The sequence below is a fragment of the Carassius gibelio genome, chromosome B7 (genome assembly GCF_023724105.1).
Source record: "Carassius gibelio isolate Cgi1373 ecotype wild population from Czech Republic chromosome B7, carGib1.2-hapl.c, whole genome shotgun sequence".
Lineage (NCBI taxonomy): Eukaryota > Metazoa > Chordata > Actinopteri > Cypriniformes > Cyprinidae > Carassius > Carassius gibelio.
In genome coordinates, this window is record NC_068402.1 from 11,438,422 (window position 1) to 11,460,066 (window position 21,645).

Consider the following 21,645-nt stretch of genomic DNA (forward strand, 5'->3'; position numbering starts at 1 on the left):
TGGAAAACAATGGCATACAATAAAAAAAAATATACTGACTAATTTGTAGCTTTCAACACATTCTTACGTTCAGTGACTAACACAAATCATTTCTGCAAATGCGACAAAACCTTCTAGTACCTGCTAGATACCATTATCTTGAATACAAATTAACGAAATGTTTAATATAGCACAGAAAAACTAAAATATGTTTAGAAAGGCAGTAAAGATTAATGTAAAAGATAAATGAATGAAAACATTTCAGTTGCGAGTGGCAGCACTGGCCTGAAAGTGCAAGTGTCCGTTCCGTTTTCTGGCCCGAAAATCTCTCACACTGTCCCAGAGGTCACTGGGCCATTCTTACTGTTTTAAGCCCTGTATCAACTGTACAGATAATATTACAAATAGTGCATCCATTAGTTGGGAAAAATACTGACATCTCTGAATAGAACGTGAAAAATAGAATGGGGTGTCTAGTATGTTGTGATATAATGATATAGTTTATAAAATAATTCATACAATTATAAATAGTTAAGTTCTTCTTCTTGAGTTCTTAAGACTTCTGGTGGGGGAACCATTTTTTACTGATGTCTGATCTGCAAATGGTTGTCAGGTCATAAACATTTATTTTGAGATTCATCCAATAGTTTGTGCCCTGTAGCTTTCATTTGTGTTTCACCGAATGTCCCAGTTGTTCAGTTCATCATGTAGCGTGGGATCTGAACACACACAAGCACAAACACACACAGGGACTTAGATTGTCCTTCATCTTCATTTGTGATGTGTAAAGCCTGGCCCATGCCTGGATTAGGATGGAAACACCAGGTCTATCCCAATAAGCTCTCTGTAAATTCAGGAGAGCTGCTCTAGCAGACTTTTGATGCATTGGGCCAGATCTCAGGTCTGGGGAATCCATAACTATCATGGACGATGACAAAAGCCAGCTAGGTCATCCAAAGGCGAAGCCTCAGCCTACATTCTGAGCTGTAAATCCAGCTCACATAGGCCTTTTTTTTTTTTTTAAAGAAGAAGAAGAAGAAGAAGAAGAAAACACTCTAAATCTGTTTCCTCTTTATGTATGTGTTAATATTTAGCACAGTGCTCAATAATGAACGTCACATTCCTCTGCTGTTATGTGACCCTCTTTCCTTGCTTATTTGTCCATTTGGAAACACAATGGCAAACAAGAAATACACAGCAAATGTTAGATTGTTGAACTTTATGTCAATCTTTCTAGTTTAATTAAGATCCCAGATAGCCCAGCTGTTCGTCCTGAAATCAGCTTTTTTTGTACACATATGTAATTCATTATAAAGTTCAAAAGATATGATCTTGGATTGATAATCAGAAACAGACTGAGGTGAGGTTTTGATAATGAGTTATGTGTAGTAGTACCTTACAGGATGGATATGAAGTCAGTTTACAGGAAAGGGGTGAAAGAAGGTGCAAGTGAAACGAAGTTCAAACCAAATATTGACACACTTTTTATTGATGACGAAGAATGTTTCCTGGGAGAGTAGCTTACAATGCAAATGTTCTGACAAATAATGCTGACTCGTAGACTGTTAGTACATTTTCATATTTAAAGAATTTGTCTGATGATTCAAACGCGAGAAACAATAATGTACAGTACGTGGGGAAAACAACATTTCATTACACATTGAGTTTCATTTAAAGAAATAATTTAATATTTCCATATTAATAATAAATAAATAATTAAAGGTATAGTTAACCCACCCAAAAATGTCATCACTGACCCTCATGGTCCAAAAGGGTATATGTAATAATTTTTATTTTTGTAATGTCTGTTTAATGTTTTACACAATGACTTTAAATTAGCCAAATTTGATGTGCGATTAATAATAATTACCAGCACTAATTTTAATGTATATCGATCACTTGATTTTGCATATTTATCACTTTGGCTCTGCTTTAAAAGGCTGAATCAGCAGTTGGTAAGTTTAGGTTTCGTGATATGCCTGAATACAATGCCAATTTATAGACATATACAGGGCAAATTCTATGTTTGTCCTGTTCCACCAAGCGTATGTACTGTAAACAGATTGACAAAGCAATCGCCCTGTCATTTTCATCTTAATTTGAATGACTGCTACTCTAAAATCAGCTCTTTTCCAGGATGCCAAAATAACCTGGATATGCTGCCAAAGGAATATAATCTATAGAGAAGTAAATAACTAGTGTATTCTATTTCTGTGGGTCAGGTTCTACAGCACCAATGTCTCATTCTGACAGTCAAATCAATTACACTTTCCAGCTGGGCATCACAGCGAGTTGTAAGTTGTCCGACTTCATACATCAGCACCACATTGTGAGCCCTGACCCCAGTTTTAACACACTAGCACCTTTATGTGAAGGGAAAACAGACCAAGGGCCAGATTCCCAACCAGACTACCATGACAAGTATCACATGAACCCCACCCATAATGAACAGGCAGTTTCCGTTTTACAATATTTTCTCAGCAAACCCATCAACACCCATCTGTGGAGACTATACCCACCCATTTCTAACCTGGTTTCAAACACTAGTGGCACGTTAGTGGCTAATGATTGTGGTTGGAAGAGGTGGTGGGCTAATACCAATACAGCCCGACTTTCTACATCTGCTGTGTCTTAACAGCTTGGGAACACTGGAAATAAGGACGCTGTATAACTTCTAAAGGCCGCCCAAACTGTTTTCCAAAGGACCTGCAGACACATATAAAATCTGTATACAAGGTGCCAGCAATGCTGACCAATGACCTCAGTGGAATGTGAACATGCATGCATGTTCTGATTCCCCACAGATTCCACAACCATGCCACGTGTTGTGTTAAAATCCCACAAACACTCCAAGAGATCATTACTACACCCTAGGCATTTAAATACTGTGTCCAGAGGCAGCAAGTGGAAAACTGACGCCTTCAAAATTTGGATTTGTAAAGCACTCCAGACTCTTCAGCATTCAAATCTCACAGGGAAATAAAGTGATAAATATAAAATTCCTGTACGTACAGCATGGCGCTAGCAACTCGGCAGTCATGGATTGATTTCCAGGGAACAAATGGACTGATACAATGTGGAGCTTGAATCTACTTTGAAGTTGCTTTAGATAAAAGTATAAAAGATTTAAAAGTAAAAAATATATATATTTTATATAAATAAATAAATAAATAGTGCATCAGCTGGAGTAATATTTGATTGCTAAAGCAGAAATGCACTTCGAAGGCTCATGTGTCATGAGTTACACTGCCACCAACTTGGATCATGGCATTTTGTGATCTATTGTTTTTAACCTTATTCTCTGAGCAACAACCAAATTTAGAGCCTCAATATAAGCCAAGACAGAATGCAACAGTGCTGCAATTTGATTCTCCAAGGAGACGTGCCTATTCTAATAACTTTCATTTTCCTACTGATGAAACCATTTTGGCTTCACTTCATCTATTTACCCTGTGTAAAAGCCACAATCCTAACCACAAGTGTCAGCGTACACAGGGCTCAGAAAGTCAGGCAATTTTTAGGCTCAGGAAGAAAATTTCTAGCCCTCAGCCTTACATATTTCACTTTCCGTGACTTCTATCAAATTTACGTTTGGCACAACAGAAAAAAGAAATGTTTTCTTTGATCAAGACCCAACTTTTTTTTTCAAAGGAAACGTGTCTACTCTATAGCGCTCAGCCAGAGGTAAAAAGGGCACATGTATGGCTTGCAGACAATTCCAAGACCACGTTTACAAGAAATCAGCAGGAGGGGTTTGTCACAGCATGATCTCATTCGATTTTGTAGCTGTCTTACATATGCATATGAGCTTTTGTGTGTTAAGACAGACACAGAAAAAATGTCAACCTATTGACAGCATTTATAACATCTAAACGCCTGGTTGGAACTGATAAAAAAAAAAAGAGTCACGTCAATCTCACATCAGCTGACTCTCAGCTGATCCCCATCTACCTATAGGAATAAGACACCCATCTAAGAATTCATATATACGATCACTCATAATTATCAGCTGTCTTTGCATTGCTCAATAGCTAATTACCCTCCATAAAATTCCCTAATAAATTCAGCTCCTTTGAATCAGACTAATTCTAAAATGTTTACATAAAACCATATGGTGGTTCTGTTTACCCTGGGGTATTTGTGTGTGTGTTTTTTTTTGGGGGGGGGGGGGGGGGGGGTTCTTGCCAATCCAAACTGTATGCTAACTGTCAATCATCTTTGACGATAGTGGCCCTGACAGAAATTGACAATTTACCCATAGTTGTATTTTATAAATGCTTATTATTGACCTTATTTTTCACAATTCATCCATGCAAGCAATTAATTTTTTTATAAATCAGTGTCGTTTATATTATCAACGTCAATTTTTTTTTTTTTTTTTTGTAGTTCAAAGCAAGACAAAGATAAATGTGACCCTGTTGGTGAAAACCTAGCTAAATTTTTTTTTGGTATGACTTAGTTTTCTACATAAAATCATCTTTCATAAGGTAAATAACATTCTGTGAAAATGTATTATTATTATGCATAAAGGATGTTATTTAATTTTATTCATTTTTGCTCTTTAAAAAAGATATCTAGAAAACAATAGTATCAATGAAGCTCTTACCATAGCTCATCAGTATTCTTGCAGCCATACAAAACTCCAGTCTGTCCCTCCACTGACACCATGACATGTGGGTAACATTCACACTGTTTTCTGCAAAAACACAAGGAAATGGCGATGCATAAAATTACTTGGCATGCCATCTCAACTACTCATACACTCCTTCCTTCCTTCAGTCACTCACTCACCCACTCAGTCTCTCTCTTAGCCCTTTCAGTCTCTGCGTTTTTGTTATTTTATCCCTTTTTCAAAATGGTGGCTGAGTAAACATTTTAGTGCCTCCGGGGGGTCGTTTGGAGAGAACCACCTTTATGCCCACCGGCTGTTGATGGATCAAGACAGAGGGACCGGGTCCTCCATACGAGGGGCTCCTGAGCTTGGATGATAGAAGGTGTTTGGGGGAGGGTGTTCTGTCAAGTGTTTTCACTGCAAACTTTCTTAATTTGAGCAAATGTGTTTCACAGTGCGAGGAATGTTCTCACGGCTCAAACCACAGTAATCAGTGTGACTAACTAACGTGACTAACAGTTGAGAGGAGTACTTCACTTAAACTAAAATTCTGGTCATGTTTACTCACCATCATGTAGTTCCAAACCTATAGGACTTCCTTTCTTGTGAGCATGAAGGACAATATTCTGAAGAATGTTTGAACTGTTTTTGACCATACAATGAAATTCAATGAGATCCAAAACAACTTTCATTGCATGGACAAAAAACACTAACACATTTTTCAATCCCTTGTGCCCCAAATAACACTCATTAAGGATTGGACTGACATTAAGGTGAGTAAAAGATGACAAACTATCCAATCAAGCACTCAAAAGAGTAGGGCTTTTTGTGTTGACTTAAATCGATACGGCACCACTACAGCAAAGAAAAGGTCAAAAAAGGCTCCAAATTTTTAATGTGCATTTTTTCTTTTCCCTGGTTTCTTCATAAAATAGTTTTGTCTGAGTTCTTTTATCTCAGGCAGGAAAATGTGCCATTTATATGTTTTCCATGCCTCATTTATTTGCCTCTCTCGAAATCTTAAACTTTTTAACGAATGCTGCCATAAATGTAGTATAGCAGGGCTTCTCCTCTGATCCTCCATGGTTGGAGCCATGCCCTGCTATTGTACTGCGACTCAACTTGAGCGTAGCAGTTTAACCATAATAACAGACTGGCCTCGGTTTCAACCCTGAGCTTCGAAGAGCGAAGTCTGCATATCTGCTCTACAGCTCCAGTGGAATTGTTTGCACAGTCCCAAAGCTCCAATTGGAAAATCAATGGATGGATCTGGGATGGCCAGGCTCTTAGGTGCCCTTGAGCAAGGCATCGAACCCCCAACTGCTCCCCGGGCGCCGCAGCATAAATGGCTGCCCACTGCTCCGGGTGTGTGCTCACAGTGTGTGTGTGTGTGTTCACTGCTCTGTGTGTGTGCATTTCGGATGGGTTAAATGCAGAGCAAAAAATTCTGAGTATGGGTCACCATACTTGGCTGAATGTCACTTCACTTTAGGTAGCTCTTTCTCAGTTTTTTCTGTGATCTATGGCATTTTGATTTTCACTATCTGTATCTATGGCAAGAAGGTGTTCTACATATTAGGGGTCTTCAACGATCAGTGATATACAAAATCACCTTAATAAAAGTAAAGGTGCACCTAAATGTATAATTTTTTTTTCTCTAATTATTATTATTTCTAAAAAAACAAACAAAAAACAATAAAAAGTTAAACTATTAAACCATAATTTATACACATACATTAAAGTGTTAAAGATATCAATACTTTTATTCACGGATCCATTAAACTGATCAAATGTAGTAAAGACTTCTACGTTGTTATAAAAAAATAACAATGTATATAAAAAAAATGCTGTTCTTTTAAAAACTTCTATTCATCAAAAAAATAAATAAATGTATCATGGGCCCCTCTTCTATATGCTGTGCCACACAGTGCATAAATAATTTAACCTAACAGGGTAAGCCGTTTCATTTCCAGCACATTCAATCAACAAACATCTCATGAAATCCTCACACTACTTCATCTTAGGGTGTGATCTTTCTTTCATTCATCATTTGCCTTTTACACTTCCTGTCTCAGAGACATGTCTGACTCTATCATTCTGAAGGGATTAGCCAGCGATCTGATGGACGACTGGTTGACCTCGCAGTGGGGAAGAGGAGAAGAGAGGAAGTGAGTCCAGTTAGGAGGGCAGCACCACCCTGCCGAGTTCAGGGTCAATACTATTACCCTTACTGCCTCTGTCACAATCCATTTCTCTCGCTTTTTCCTCTCATTTCTCACTCCACTCACTCTGAAACACAAAAATGCCGCTTTGAAGGATCATTAAGGCATTCAAAAGGTGGAAAGATTGGAAAATAGAGGGAAAAAGAATTTAGCACAATGGAAACTGAATAAAGAGTTTATGGACAGTTTTCTCAGTGATGTGATATGTTGTTATTAAACTTGTCAAACTCAAAAATTTGTTTATGTCTTCTTGCAACATTTTCATGTGAATGAAAATGCTGCGATAATTTGAGTCAATCAGTGTTAATCTCAACAACAAAAATAACAGAAAAAAATAATTAAGTGTTTCTTCATGTCATCAACAACAGAAGACAATATGAGACATGCACATTGAACTTACAATAACACTGCAAGCTATTAACAATGCACTTACAATGTTTTTTGATGGAGAAAAATCTAAAAAGAATGATCTGCTCAAGCTGTGTGAGCTGAGGTTGAAGAGAATGAACACCGCTAAAATCCTAGCTTTTCCAAAGGAATATATACACAGCATACATGTAATATTACAACTTGCATCTGCACAAAATGATGCATTGCAAATGCATTGGTTGTTATTGATAAATAAACTATTAGAAGTTATTTCTAGTTAATTAAGAGGCTGAAACAAAATTAAACATTCATACTATATTTGATTAAAAAAAACTTGATAACACTTTACTTAAAGCCTTTATGTAAAATGCATTATAAAAATAGGCTTGATTTTAATGCATTAATTTATTATTAATAGTCTTAATCCACATTGTAATGTATTGTACAATCTCATCAATAATTGCATCAAAATATACATAACACTTATCAATTTTAAAATTGGTAATAATTATTAACAACAATATATAATGTGACACATTATGGATAATTAGTATGGATTATACCCTCTAATAACAAGTTTGCGTTACCAAATACCAAAATAAGTAGAAAATTAAATTATTAAACCTAAAAATGAAGTAAAAAAAAGAAAAGCTACATAATTTAGCATAACAAAATTACTAAAACTTAATTGAAAGTGAAAAAATATACAAAAGCTTTCAAAATATTCATATACTTTAACATATGCAATAATACAATATATTATAGTTGTTATACTTTTAACTTCAGAATGTATAATCGCACTGTGAATATGATTTTCCATTAAAACATACAAAAACAGACAATAAATAGTTTTTGTTGATTAAAATGAACGAAAATGACAAAATATTGACACAATCTAAAGTGTTTTTTTGTTACATAGGTTACAGACGCATGAAAACCTGTAAAACGAACAGTGATTTCACTTGCCAATACCTGTCAAATTAAATCAGCAGTTAGGTCTGGGTTAATGGACAGAATGAAAGGATGAATCCAGATGTTTAATTGGTCAGTTGAAACAGCAGGTCCCCTGTAGGACCCAAGGGTTTGGCAACCGCTCAGAGCTACAGATGGACAGCTAATTACACTTTCTAGAATAACTGTGGCCTCAGTGTAAGAACTCAGGTGGGATAACACGGTTCCCAAAAAGACTTGTAATGAGCTTTCAACCTAGACAGGACCGAGTTCAACTGCCTTGATTTATTTTTGAATTGAATCTACAAGAGGGAGAAATTAGAAACATGAGTGTAAAAACATCTTGTCGAGTGCTCCCAGAGGTAGATGAAGGACAAAGAACATTCATTTTCATGTTGTTGCGACATGTCAACCACAACAGGCTCCAAAGTGCTATTTTGAAAAGCTCCACTCAGGGGCTGGAGGGAAATACGAGGATTCCCGAAGGTGACGGGCCTTTTGTTAAGAATCTGTCTCTCTCTCTCTCTCTCTCTCTCTCTCTCTCTCTCTCTCTCTATTAGAGGACCAAGAAAAATCACGAGGAACGTTTGGATTACGGAATGGGATCTGTTCGGTTCCCAGACCATTCAAGAGGTCAAGCTCAGAGCCAGTCTCAGAGACGTAGGTGAGTTCATGGAGAGGTTATCCATTTAAATGAAGGGATGAGAGATTATTATCTGACCTTTGTTTTTTTCTTAAATTAGCACTACCATCTTCTCTCTCTCTCTCTCTCTCTCTCTCTCTCGGACTTTCTCACTATTCAGTCATGTTCGCACACATGTTTCTATCCAACCGTGCAGCCCATCATGAGTACCTGAGGGGGTAACAGATTTCCCGCATGCAACCTTATCGGACAGTCGTGCTATTCAGTCAACGCATCCTCTGGCCTCATCCCAAAGAAAGAGAGGGGAAAGAAAGGACGGTTTGACATTCCTCTCTTCATCTCCTTTTTGTCTCTGGTCCTCCTTTTCAAAAAAGACTATTTTCGTCTGGGATTCGCTCCAAAACGTACTCAAATCAGGTCTCTGGACAGCAAACTAGAGATGGGGCTTGAGGTGGGGAAAGAAGATGGGGTCAGGTGATTCCACATGCTGAATTAAGACTTCACAAGGCTGTTACAAATGAAAGGGGGATTTTTTTTAAATCACATTTCAACAGAAAAAAAAATGATCATAAACAGCTAATTTAATATACTGGTAACGATTTATTTTCTATTTAAAACCACTAGGCCATGGTTTACCAGAATGCTTTCTTCTGTATTTGTCAGATCATTGAGCATCAGCCTAGACAAACTGTCAAAAAGATGACAAACAAAAAGTAACATGGGGCATGAATTATGCAGAGTTATGAGGAATGTCAAGCACCTAATTAAGGGTAAATAATAAATATTACACACACACACACACACACACACACGCTATAAATATATAGGGAGAGAGAGAGAGAGAGAGAGAGAGAAAGAGAGCGAGATTAATTTTCATTTTATTGTTATTTAATATTTTGAGAAGTCCCTGATTACTAAGGCTGCAATTCTTTGATTTGATCAAAATGTTTGTAACAAATTTTGTGAATTACAGTATTATTATAATTAAAAATATTTTTATTTTATTTTAAAATGCCATTAATTATTGTGATGGCAAAGCTATTTTCAGCAGTCATTTCTCGTCTTGAGTGTCACATGATCCTACAGAAACTAGGCTTGCCGCAATAGACAGTTGCCTTATCCAAATAGCCACACTTGTGGTCTTGGCCATTTGAGAGCACGTGCGCACGACAGGAAGTGTGCAAGACTGACCAGATCTTAAAAAACACCAAAGCACAGTGCCCTTAATGCATACTAAATCTCAAATACTGCTTTTTTGCCAAGATTGCAAGAGGTCACGGAAACCTTTCCAATGTAAGTTAAATATTAATAATAATTAGATAGTACATATAATTTGTTTGTAAAACAAAGTTCTACACGTTTTGTTGCTGCATAGATTAGTATATTTATTCTGTACAACATTCAGAACTGCTTTTTATCACTTTATTAGAAGCAGCACAAATTAAATTGGTCATGTTATAGGGACTACTAATTTAGAAGTTGATTCTAAAATGCAATTTTAAAATAAAGCTATGTAAACACTAGCATTTTTACAATACTATAAGTGTGTCCCATCAGGTAATGAAAAGTTTGGTCTTTATCCTCACTTGAACACTTGGGCTAAATACAGGAAATACGTCATAGAAGTAGTCAAGTGCAAAGACTGCAAGTGTGGGCTTTTGGACAAGGCTAGTGCAGAGTGATAGCGGTGTTAAACACCCCCACAGTTGTTTTGATTTTTTTATAGTAATAAAAAATAATTTAGTTCTGCCCTATAGCATGTTGTATTTTTATTTGCTTTGTTAATAAAAGTTATATGTTTTATATATAGGCTAAAGTGAGTTTGACATTGTATTTTGTTGTTGCATTCAAACAATTGATGCCAAATTGCCACTAATTCTAAAGTTAAAGTAAAATGTGGTGCTTTTACAAGGTATTTAAAAGCGAAGGAAAGCGAGAAGAGGGGGAATTCAAAAGAATTAAAAACTAGTAATTGCTTTATGCCGAATTGCCGCTATTTGAAAGTGAAAGTAAAATACGCACGCTGTTTTTACAAGCTAATTAAAAGTGCCAGGGGTGCGATGAATAAAGATGGAATGTCCCCACCCTCACAGTGACACCGGTATTACCGGTGTTGTCACACGTCGATTAACCGGAGGAAAACTTTCCTCACCGTCACAACCCTAACAGAAACCATTTTAATATGCTGATTTGGTGCTCAAGTAATTTTTTTTTAATATAAATTGTCAAAGCACTTGTGCTGCTTAATATTTGTGCAAAATGTATTTTTGATAAAGAAAGTTCAAAATAAAAAAAGAAATCTTTTATAACTGTCTTTACATTTTTTTATTTATTTTAACTCCCATTCTATATGTATAAATTTCTTTCAAAAAGGGAAAAAATCATACTGACCCAAACCTCCGAATAGTAGTGTGTGTGTGTTTGTGTGTGTGTGTGTGTGTGTGAAAGTACATATGTAACTATGCTAAGGCAACTAAAGACCTCAACAAATTGCTAAAGAAAATTTATGGTAACACTCAATGCCTTTATGTATAGTAGGGATGCACCGAAATGAAATTCTTGGTCGAAAGTTCCCAAAATACTCCTTCCGGTTTGTCACAAGTTTGGGAAAGTTTTTTTCGAGTATGGCTCTGTGTGACGTTAGATGGAGCGGAATTTCCTTATATGGGTCCTAAGGGCACGTCTGCCGGAAGAGCGCGCGCTCCCGTAAAGCGAGGCTGAGCACAGACATTTCACTGATCAGAGCGATTCACTGATCAGAGCGAGAGCATCGCGAAAAGTCACAAAAGAAGTGTGTTTTTGGTTGCCAGGGCAAGACAACCCTGCACAGATTACCAAAAAAAAAAAAAAAAAAAAACAGCATTAAGGGACCAGTGGATGGAGTTTATTTTTACAGCGCATCAACGGAGTTGTGCAAGTGTTTTTGTTTGTTCCCTGCATTTCGAAGATGCTTGTTTTACAAACAAGGCCCAGTTTGACGACGGATTTGCGTATCGTTTATTTCTTAAGGATGATGCAGTCCCAACGAAAAAGGGTCACGATCGTGTGTCGGAACCGCAGGCGGTGAGTAAAACTGCTTCAAGTATCTCTGCCTCCTTGTTAGTGCGTCCCCTCCCATGCCGGAGACCCGGGTTCGAGCCCCGCTCGGAGCGAGTCGTTGCTGCTGCTGCTGCTCTCGTTCAGTTTCAGCCTCGGGATCTGATTCTGGATCATAAATAAATGGCTGAATCTGACTGTAAGCCATGGTTTGTTTTGGATGATGGTTTTTCCCTCACGATAATGTCACAGCTTCCAAACGCTCTCAACGCAAAAGCCTACTGGCGCTCGTGATTCTGTAGCTCCGCCCACACGCCACGCCTCCAGACGGTTGTGTTTTTTCGGGAAAAATCGGTACAGACTATCTTTCTCTTATGAATATAATAAAACTAAAGACTTTTTGGAGTTATGAAGGATGCAGTACTACTCTATAGGTACTCAAGATTAACAGGATATTGAGTGAAAACGAGCATTTCACCCCCCCTTTAACAATTTTAACAAAATAGGCCTACTACTTTTCATACTTTTTAATTCAGAAATTACAAATGTGATACTTTATTTTAATACTGTATTAGTAAATGTTAACATTAAGATTAATAAATGCTTTTAATAAGGGCTTTTCATTGTTAATGTTAAAAATAGAAACTACTTATAAAGTGTTACCATAATCCAAAATATAAATAAAATCTTAAATTAATTTCCCATACAAGGAGCCTACATGCGTGCCATCTGCGCCAGGTCGGGAAAGCGGCCTTTGATTGGACCTCCAAAATTCGAGAAGGTTATTGCTCCTGGGGATGGGGACTTCTGAGAGATACCCATCTACAGTGTTGGGAAAGTTCACTTTCTACATGAACTAGTTCAAAGTTCAATTCACAAATTTTAAAATGAACTAGTTCAGTTCATAGTTCAAACTAGGGATGTCAACGATTAATCGATGATCGATTAATTGTCGATAAGAGATGCAATCGATTAAGGCTATCGATGGTCGGTTAACCGATTCAATGTTGGGCTGCGTGCGGCTCATGCGCACTCAACACGTGCGAGCGGCTGTGAGTGACGGTGACGATATATAAAAGCATCATCATTCATTCACAATGTACAAATTAAGCTTTTAATGTGATTTAAACTTTAAAGTACATTAAAATAGAAACAACATAAAAGTTCTTCAACATTAAATGCAATAGAAATGTAGTTACTAATCATTTCATCAGATAACTGTTTTATATTGTGCGCTTTGCAGGGCTGCGGGACACAGTGACAGGACAGGTAGTCTATTCATTCCTACAACTTGTTAATTCATTCCTACGAATTATTAATGTGGCAATTGTCCATGTTTCATTAATTTTGTTCCCTAAATAACCCATGATTTAAGTGAAATAAGGGAACAAATTAATAAATCGAACGAATTCTTAATTCTTGAAATCTTTAATTTCCCTTCCCATGTTTACCACAGTAAGAGATGCGAAAACAGTTATTAAAAGCGAAAGATAGTAAAATAAACCTTTTTTTTTTTTTAAATAGGCTATGCGAAATATATCCGACTTAAATAGGCTAATTAAGATTAACGGATTTAAAACAGAAGTGTGGGCGCACCATAAGTTCACAAAAAAAAAAAAAAAAGGATGACAACGCATTCTTTTTGTTTGCTTTATTTTACAAGAGCACAAATCTTCTGTTTTTATTGGGAGTGTGCACAAATGAAAGTAAACACTTTTGCGGAAAATATATATATTTTTTAATGTCTCAGCTGTTTCGATCGCCCCGGAGCCTGCTGCACACGTATATTCTAGCGATTCAAACTTACATCGCAGTCTGTTCATTATCAAAATAAAATGTCAACTAAACATTAAAAGGTTACACTGGTCAGTTTAAATAGACCGTAGTATACCGGTCCTCTCTGCTGTTCCAAGGACGTTTTTGCTCATATGAAGAGGATCATCTTTTCCGTCTATATGCGAATGCGTGTTAAGTACAAGCCTAGTTTACATTATAAATAATAGTTTAACATTCAAATACATTGCGAATATGGAAACATTTCGATTTGTGCCGAATGAGACATGAGCAATAACCTCCAAATAAATCTAGCCAAAGCCGCGCTCGCTCATCCTCGTCTGCACGCATGCACTGTCACGATCTAATGCGCTGTATGCCGGATTTTTAAAAATCTGACATTTTCTAGGACAGAATCCAGCAGGATCAAATTAATGTGAGCAACTGTGTTTTGGTGCAGCAGCGCCGATGTAGTTCACTTAATGTGCAGCGCAGTCACACGCGCTCCACATTTCGGATAATTTTATACAATAATGTCAGTTGAAAACATTGCAATTGTGCTTTAAAATACAACAACGAGCACCACAAAACCATTTAAAGAGGCGCGTTCTCCGTGCGGGATTGGAAACTGTCAACAAAGTAAAATGACCTCAAAAGTATGGCGCGCTCTCTTCATTTTATCAAATGATCATAATCGCATCTATTCATTTTATAATCCTGCTACTAGCATTTTATTCAGACTAAAACCTCTTTAATTCAAGTGAGAAAGCGTTTTTTGTGTGTGTGTGGCTTTTGCACATCCTGTCATACCGCTGACTGCGTGCCTGCAATAGAGGCATTTTGCAGTATTATGGTTAACGATTAATCGATTAATTGATCGTTAATTTAAACGACGATCGATCATGGAAATAATCGAAATTTGACATCCCTAGTTCAAACTACAAAATTAAGTTCATACAGTAGTTCTTTTTTTTTTCCATATGTTGCTGCAAGCTATTATTTTTCACAATAATTGCCACAGCCCATATAGAATCACAGACAGCAATTATTTTATCAGTTTTAACAATAAAGCTATGCGTCAGATTTCATCTTCATATCCAATTTTGAATCCTTATCCAAACAGGGTTTACATTAGCATTGAGGGGACAGCACTTCCCCCTTGTTGCTTTAATGCTTTGTCCCCCATTCTCACCGACCTTGTCATAAACATCATAAAATTCTTTTAAATGATCATACGCCTTCTTGCTACATGCTGCTGTCGCCTTTTTTTTTTTTTTTTTGATGACGCGTCACGCATGCGGCGGACGGCGGTGCGACACTGGTGGCTGGTGTTGCCAGATTGGGTGTTTTTTCGCAACATATTAAGACCCGTTTACGGTGTGTTTTAGCCGGGTTTTCGCCTGGAAGGCTCTATTGAAATCTGGCACCCTATTGAACGAAGTTAACCTGAGAGAGCGTGCCGTTCACAGACACCAGTATAAACGAGTTGACAGTAACGTTCATCAGGTAGTAATACAGCACGTTCAGTTCACGTTCGCCCAAAATATGAACGAGTTCATGAACTATCATTCAATGGACGCGTTCAGGCACAACACTGCCCATCTAACTGTAAATGGGTTATTCTCTTGGTGGATCTCATCGAACATGTCAGACAGCGAGACTGTGCGCGGCTCATCTGTAGTACGAGCCCGTTACTCTCTGCGCTGTTTTCATCTCCTGCGCTGCGCATCACCTGACCGTCTCCATCACCTAGCGGCTTTCCCTAAATCCAGAACAATGTGTGCAAACGGCCATTTTTCCCTTTTTATCTGACACCTTTTAAAGTGCTTCCACACTGCTGACAAGTTTGCTGCATAAAGCGCGCGCCTCTCACTCTACGCGGGTTATTTGATTGCGTCATTAAAAACGTCATTGTTCGGCAAAATGTATTCGGCCTTTTTAGGCTTTTTTCGTGTTCCTGTAGCTCAACTGGTAGAGCACTGCGCTAGCAAGCAAGCAAGCGCAAGGTTGGGGGTTCGATTCCCTGGGAACATATGATATGTAAAAATTGATAGCCTGAATGCACTGTAAGTCGCTTTGGATAAAAGCGTCTGCTAAATGCATACATTTAATTTTTTTAATTTAATTTTAGGCTACTTATTCTTATAATTTCGGTTGCCGAACATTTGGTGCATCCCTAATGTATAGTGCATTATAAAAGTAGTTTTAATTCTTTAATTATGCCTTATTAATTTTATAAAGCATTGTACAATCGTATGAATAATTGTAACATTATAACACTTATCAATTGTTACACTATGGCCCGGTTTCACAAACTGGACTTAGCTTTAACCAGGACTAGGCCTTAGTTAAATTAAGATATTTAAACAACTTTTACAAGAATGCCTTAGAAGAAAACACTACATGTGGGCATCTTGACACAGAACAATGACATTGGCATTTTAATATATGTCAGAGCATGATATTTTCAGTTGAGACAGCACAAAAATGCGTTTTAGTCTCGGACTAGCTTAAGCCTTGACTGTGAAACCGGTGGTACAGTATGTACAGTATTTTAAATTTGGTTAAAATTATTTATGAAAAGATATAATGTATTACAACATACATTATGAATAATTATTAATGCATTATACCCTTTAATAACACTTTATAATCCATAAGAATTTAAGTAAAATATTACCAAGAAACATTCTCTTTAAACACACAGCATTGTTACACAGGGAAATACAGAGGTTACAGAGGTTTTTTTTTGGCATTGATGCTTTTGGTATCACTTCTCTTGGGTCTCTCTTTCTGTGGTCGGGTTTTGAATGCATCCACCTTTCAGTGAACCTACAGAGTCGCACCTCAGTTTCCCATGTTCAGCAAAGAGTATCTCACACACACACACACACACACACACACACACACACACACACTCTATCTCTAATCGTTCTGATACGTGTATGTGTGTGTGCACCTTTCACTAATGTGAGGGAAAAGTAAGAGCTATGTCACCAGCGAGAATCCGATAGAGCCACACAAAAAGAAAACTGAGGGACAGATAGAAGACAGCAGAAAGATCGAGGGCGTGGAGTCAGGGGAGAGCGACAGAAAAGAAAGTGAGGGCTCAAAATCATGAGGGTCAGAGAGATAGACAGAAAGAAAGAGAGGAGGGATGAATGAACAGTAGAAAGGCGTCTGGGGTCTAAACGGCCTTGAGTAGCTCTCTGTCTCCGGCCCCAATTAAGGGCACAGAGATAAACTGGTGCTTCTTTTGTAGAAAAAGAGGGAGGGCAACAGAAGGGGGAGTGATGAAGAGGAGGAAGGATCTTTTTACAGTCTGGAGACAGTTTTTATCTGCTAACTACCCCACTTTCTAAAACAGCCCCATTTGCTGCTGGCCTCTCCTTCCATTCAGTGTCTTTCTCTCCTCTTTCTCTCTCTTTCACTTTTTGGGCCAGAGTGTTCGTCTCCGCATGCCCGCTGTCCTCTGGCTGGCTCTGGTTACTCTTTAAAGGGCAATGGGAGAGAAAGGAAGAACACGGGAGCAAGGGCTTAGAGGATAATACAACCACTTAAACCCTGTGAATGAAAGCGAGAGATGTGCACAGGAGACACAATGACCTCTGACCTGCTCCTCCCGGCTTCTATCACTCGCTTCTTTCACAGTCAACTTTGTCTTTTGAACCGTGCAATCACATTTTGCCCAAACAAATTGTTCAGTGAGATTAATTCTGAAGTTTGTCTTCTGTTATATCTAAATCTTCATGTGTTTCAGATATCTATGAACCATTAACAGCTTAAGATACATGACACCACAATAAAACTTTCTCTTAAGAGTGAATGAGCTGATAATTATGCGAGAGAAAAAAAAAAAGCACACTAAGCAATGTACCAAATGAAGGAATCACATCTATATTCATGGTAACAATGGGCATGACAGAAGCACAAAAGACTACATTAGCGCCATCTCATGGTAAAGAGGGGAACAAAGGTGTTCTGCAGGAAATATAGCAGCTTGGAGAAAAGGCATCCTGGGAGAGCAGTGGATATGAAAGAGAACTTGCAGATAATTAAGGAATTACTGAAGTATTTACTTTGAGAAATCAGTGTGTCTAGATTCGGTACTTGATATAAAAAATGATTATGAAAGACCTCAATAGTCCTAATTTGTATTATTTTATGTAAGCATTAAGAATAACTAGGTACAAACTTTTTTTTTTTAAATCTGAAATACAACTCTAAATAGGTTTTCTGCTTTCAAAAGTATTTACAGGCTCAGTTTAATAGCAGTTACACATTTATCATACTTGAGCAAATACATTCAGTGGTTAAATTGAGGTTTATGTTTATATCCATGCTTTACTGGGGATAATTTGTACTGTTTTAGAGGTGCATGTGTGTTGAAGAAAAAGTGTGGCGCCTTGTAAAGCCTAATGAAAGTCAATTAAAACATTCAGTTTAATTACATCTGAGCTGTAAAGTTTATGGGGTGGCCACTGGACAAGCTAGCTAAGTACTATAACACACCAGGAGAAGGGCACTAAAATATAACAGCGCTACAAACAAAGCAGCAGATGACATTGCATTTTTGCACAGAGTCAACAGTACATATGCAAAACACTGTACATCAAAGAAATCAACACTTTAATAGATACCTTTATCATTACCTAAAAAGTTAAAGATATGAAGTCTATACTTGACACTTCTGCACTGTATTTTGGCAGATGAAGTAAAAAAAATTTTTTTTAATATATATTTCATTAAGCTGTGTTTTTTATTACATATTTTAATTATTATAAATCTTATTAATATTTTTATTTTATTTTATGCATTTATTAATTTTTTTGGCTCTATGAGTAACACCATTACAACAATTTATTTTAATAATTAAAAACTACATGTGTCAACTACCAGTCAGACTGCCTTTTTATTGTCTGTCAGCACTTTATTTTAACCAATATTCTATTAATTTAGCCAAAATGTTGACTTTTTCTACTAACCCTGATTTAACAGTCTACTAATTCTCTAAGAGAGTTTGCTGACATGAACATGTAGTTCAATATTCATAAGCATTAGTAGTATATGTAGCTGCAAACTTACTACTTAGTCTACAGTAGACTATTGAAATAAACTGTGAACTTTTATTAACAAACAAAACAATTTACTGACAAATATAGTTTAATCCTTTCACTTCACCATAACATATGCAAGAAAACTAAACTGCAATAATGTTAGTGTATGCAAACCATGCCGCTATCATCTAGCACAGCACTATCATTCTAGAAGATACAGAGAACCTCACCCTCGGCCAGCCAACATTCTAGACAGATACAAGCTAAAGCACAGATGTAAGCATATGAAAGGTTACAGCACATATCCACACGTGGTCTGGTGTGACTTGTTAAACGTCCTGTGGCTTTGTTTACAAGATGCGTTCGGTCAAAGCTACAGAGTAGATGTTTGGGAGGGAGGTGTTCTTTGTAGTTGCCCAACATGAAATTAAAACAACATTATGTTCTTACCACACAAGAATTTTTATGCTCACCCATAAAAGGGGTCAATAAAAGAGACGCCTAATGATTCCCGCACACAAAAGCACACCCAAACCTGCTCATGTGTACACCAAAAGCCTGTAGACATTCACACAAACAAATATACACTAGATATATAATGACTGATTTCAATTCTTGACCAACCCTTAGGGTGAAACATAAAAAAAAATGGAAGGTTAATGCGTTGATATTCGTTAAAATGACGGTCTGAGAAAATAATCAGGTACATTAATGTGTGTATTAATAAAGCTGAATAAAGTGACTCATTACTCCTCGGTACACTTGCGTGTGAGTTAATTCGTTCATACCTTCCTTCATTTGGTGGTTCACACATTGGTTCCAGGTGTGAGAGGCAGGGCAGAATGTGGGTTAAGGTATGAGAATGTACTTAGTCAAGAATGTGTGCATGTGTGTACGTGCGCAAGGAGGCAAATAAATACCATACACTGCAGGGGCCGGTTTTTGTGGGTACCAGGGTGTTTTTAGCTTAAGAAAAGGCGTCTGTACTGAGCTTAATTGCCCCTCACGCCCTGAGGGATCCCAGTATCCAATGTGGACATAGTTTGGGGGTCTGCAGGGGGGTGTACAGTGTGGAGACACAGAGGGCGGTGCTTCCGTTGGCCCCTGTGGTCCACCAAAGGGGGATCAGTATGGGATGTCTGTTTGGGCTTTGGGCCCCTGCTTCTGAATACCCCGCTGCTACATAGCCTACGGGTTCATCAACACCTGGCTAGTGAAGAGAAATATACGGTTAGACGGGTACTAGAAACCTGCCTTGGGTACTTTGTTTCTTACCATTAGTGGTCGACTGATATATCGCCAAATATCGGCATCGGACAATAAGTTTTTCTGCTTGGCCGACGTGTTATTATGGCACGCCGTACTTTTATTTTGACTGTGCTGAGAGCGGCAGCGCCTGATTGCACACAGTGCTCACACTCTCTCTGTTGGTCATCGTCGTTAACAGTTCTGTCTAATACGAATAGAAGTCTGTCTAATAATCAGATAGAACGGTTAAACAAAGGAATTAATGAATACAGAAATTATTATAACGATTGTTTTTATATTAGGCCTATTAGTAATAGAAAGGCAAACATTATAAAACTTTCTTGTTTGCCGTCAGCATTTAGCAAATACACATTTATATAATTTAAACAAATCTTTGAATGAATGAACATTTAGTTTCACAAACCTTGCAAACTCAGTGGAATCCGGCTGATTCATTTGATTCTGTATTCAGCGCTGTCCCAAATGGCATAATTCATGTGCACTTTTGGACTGCCGCCATGTGCAAGTGTCTATTAAGTCCAAGAGGCCATTTTAGCTTTCAGAAGGGTGCTTGCGAGTGCTCCCTCAGTGGCCACTAAGTGTCCTCAATGTGCACTTCTGCTGAGCGCAAATTGAGGTGAGCTCCACATTCTACCGGGCAAGTTCCATTATATCAAAAAATTGTGGATTCATAGGAAGATCATGATGTTATGGGGGGCCATTAGGAACAAGGCCATTGGTTGCAAAGTAAGGTTTTGAATCACTAAAAAGAAGTTGCTCATAATAGTTGTTACCATATTTTCTGGATTATAAGTCACACTTTTTTCATAGTTTGCCTGGTCCTGTGACTTATAGTCAGGCGCGACTTCTTTATCGAAATTAATTTGACATGAACCGAGAGAAATGAAACAAGAGAAAACATTACCGTCTACAGCCGCAAGAGGGCGCTTTATGCTGCTCAGTACTCCTGTAACCTACCAAAGAAAGCATAGAGTGCCCTCTCACGGCTGTAGATGCTAATGTTTTCTCTTGGTTCTTGGTTCTAAATAAATGCGACTTATAGTCCAGTGCGACTTATGTTTTTTTCCTCGTCATGATGTATTTTTGGACAGATGTGACTTATACTCAGGTGCGACTTATAGTCTGAAAAATACGGTACACTGTATAGTAACTGGACTACACTGATCATGTTGTATGTTTTTTAAAAGAACCGATTTGGATATTCATTTGGGAATCAGATACATTTGTCTCGCTGTATGTTTTGCTTTGTAGATTAAAGTTCTGTCATTAATTACTTACTCTTTTGTGGTTCCAAACTCGTACAGACCTTTGTTTATCTTTGGAACACAAATTAAGATTTTTTTTTTTTATGAAATCCGATAGTTTTCTGATCCTGCATATGGCACTTTTGCACAGCATAGTTCTCTCCGTCAGGCCATTTTCCTGGCTTCATTTGCATCGGCAGCAGGAACTCTGAAGAGGCTGACAGTGATGTCTTTATTCGCAACATTTAAAAATGTTCAGCAACCGGTGAATGCAGAATGCAATGATCGGAGAAGTTTTTTTAGTGTGACACGGGTTTCATGATAACGGAGATGGAATGTAAACATACAAATTGCGAGATGGAAATAGCATGAAAATCTGACTAAATTTCCTGAGACAAATTGCAGCGTTACATATCATCAAGGCTGGGAAAAGAGCGTAACAACAACATGCAAATGCTGTAATTGCTATTTTCCTTTGTGGTGGAGTAAA

The 21,645-nt window shown here is 37.6% G+C and overlaps 1 long non-coding RNA gene across 2 annotated transcripts in view; it reads right to left on the bottom strand.

Moving 5' to 3' along the window:
• Nucleotides 1-21,645, bottom strand: part of LOC127961169 (uncharacterized) — a 117,102-nt gene that overhangs the window by 60,158 nt on the left and 35,299 nt on the right. For both annotated transcript variants that reach the window (XR_008154387.1, XR_008154386.1), the window contains exon 2: nucleotides 4,586-4,675. This is a non-coding gene — a long non-coding RNA (uncharacterized LOC127961169). The remainder of the gene's footprint in view (nucleotides 1-4,585; nucleotides 4,676-21,645) is intronic.